Source organism: Elephantulus edwardii, unplaced genomic scaffold (genome assembly GCF_000299155.1).
Source record: "Elephantulus edwardii isolate Elephantulus edwardi_28Jun2011 unplaced genomic scaffold, EleEdw1.0 scaffold00231, whole genome shotgun sequence".
Taxonomy (NCBI): domain Eukaryota; kingdom Metazoa; phylum Chordata; class Mammalia; order Macroscelidea; family Macroscelididae; genus Elephantulus; species Elephantulus edwardii.
This window is the reverse complement of record NW_006399981.1, coordinates 2,124,947-2,127,566: the sequence shown is the minus strand read 5'-3', so window position 1 is coordinate 2,127,566 and position 2,620 is coordinate 2,124,947.

The window sequence follows — 2,620 nt, the reverse complement described above, 5'->3', positions numbered from 1 at the left end:
CCTTAGAGAGGGACATCATGCTTGGGAGGGTGGAGGGACGGCGCAGGAGAGGAAGGCCCTCTATGAGGTGGATTGATTCAGTGACTGGGGTAATCTGGATGGGAGTGTCAGAGACAGTGTGAATTGGCACAGGACAGAGCAGAGTTTAGGGCTGTTGTACATAGGGTCGCTATGAGTCACAAGCGACTCGACAGCACATAACAACAACATGTAAAAACACGTTACAGAGGATGTTATGTTTTATGCTAAAGGACTTGGATTTGTCCTGTGTGCAGTGGAGAGCCATTGGGGTTATAAAATTATGGAATTGTACAATTTGATAGATGAGGGGTGAGGGAAATTGGAAGAATCTGGTCTGAAAAATATGTATTTGAGTTTTGTAAATAAGCTGAAGTTTATTTAGTATAAATAAAATTTTAAAACATTTTTAAAAAAAAATTTTAGAAGTGTGTTTAGACCTAAATTTTAGCTAAATCCTTCAATGGAAATGGAGAAGTAATTTAGAAAAAAATGAAATGACACACAAAGGTCAGTTAAGAGACTATGTTTCTAGAGAGGGAGATGAGCAAATGGCCTGGAGAAATCAGGGCCGAAATCAGAACCTGGTGCATGAGTAGATGAGGAGAGTTAGTGGGGGAATGAATCAAGGTTGAATCATGGGGTTTTAGGGTGGTCACATACCCATTAGTGACACACTCTTACAAAGAAGGCTTATAAAGATTAAGTATAGAAGGCAATCTTGTAAATTCAGTTTTGGATGTGTTGCATATAAGGCACCTGGGAAATAATTAAGTGGAAGTAAACTCTAGATAAACATTCATTGAGGCTACTATACACCAGGAGCTGTTTTGTGCCTGCTACTTACATGAACTCATTTAATCCTTACATCAGTCCCATGGGATTGCTGTTGTTAGATGTCATTGAGTAGGATTCCTAATGACCCTATAAAAACCCAACCTGAACCCTGCCTTATCTTATGCCATCCGCACCATCTCTGACCCACTAGAACCCATTACTGAAGTCACAGTGTCAATTCATCTCATTGGGGGTCTTACTCTCCTCTACTGGTCTTCCATCTTTTGAAGCATGATGTCTCTTTCCAACAAATAGCCTCGCCTAGCTACATGTCCAAAGTATGCAAGACAAAGTTTCACCATCATTGCCTTCAAGGAGCACTCTGGCTGCACCCTCTTCAAGACATATCTGTTGGTTCTTTTGGCAGTCCATGGGATATTTAGTACTCTTCTCCAACACCACATTTCATGCGAGAAGGGCTATTATTAATCTCAATTTTTTGTTGTTGTTATGTGCCATCAAGTCATTTGTGACTCAATTCTTTTTAAACAATGAAAATGAGACATAGGTTAAGTACCTCAAGGTCACACAGGTGGGAAGTGGCAAAAAAAGATGAAGCATTCAAGCCCAGGCAGCCTGACACTAAATCCCACATTATTTTTTTTTTCTCTCATTCTGATGCATTTATTCTGCCATTTAAGGAAAAAAGGGGAGAGGAACACACAAATATGGGAAAATCTCTTACACAGTCAGAACCTCAGAAAAAGAGCTAGAGGGTTTACGAGAAGGGATAAATCTTACTGGGTAGAAAAATGCAAGACCTCTTGCATATAAGCAATAGAAATCTATGCAACCCGAGGGTGCAGCCATGCAGAACCAGTTCCAGGACTCAGCCACAAGCCAGAAGCTCTACTGAATCCAACCAATCCCCAGTCCAAAGATGTCATTGGCTTGGTAGACTGTTGGTCTGCCTCAGTTTGGGGCATCTCTGTAGGGTCCACTAAGCTCCCCTGGGAGCCCGTGAAGGCTTGGCTGTGACTACAGCCCAACCTCTCCATCTACCTGACTCAGTAGCTTCTATTTTCTTACAAGTGTTCATCTCAAGAACCCTCCCCAATGAACCTGGATGCAGATCTCTATTTCTGTTTGTTTTCCAAGGAATCAGGCCTTAAATGGGGAAAGAAAAAAATTCTCCACTATTAGTGAATTGATTGCAGCTCATATATCTTCATATACGATAGAGTAAAATTTACCCATAAGATTTCTAAGACTAAATCTTTACGGAAGCAGACTACTACTTCTTTCTCCTTCAGAGTTCCTAGTGGGCATGAACCTCTAATCTTTATGTTAGCTGTCAAATGCTATAATCACAGTGCCATCAGAACCCTTTAGATCTTCAACAATAATCCCCAAACCCACTTCTGCTATGGAGTCCTTTCTAATAGATGGAGACTTATGTGTGTCAGAGCAGAACTAAGCTCCGGAGGGGGGGAGGGGTTGGGGGGGTGTCATTGGCTGATTTTTAAAGACGTGGATGGGAAGACCTTTCTTCTGAGGTGAATCTGGGCGCACGCAAACCTTCCACTTCTTTCTTGGTAGCTAACACTTTACTTCAACACAGTTGTGGACGAGTGCACGTTTTCACATTAGGAACTGAGATGTGTTGCTTTTAAGATTTTATTTGTAACGCACAAGCTTGGTAGCTACTCATCTGATCTCAAGAGCACATGCCAATGTCTCGAAGAAAGCAAACCATCCCACACAATATTCAAGAGCAAAGCAAGATGTCACTCACAAAAGATGACACAAGAGCAACCGATACCCT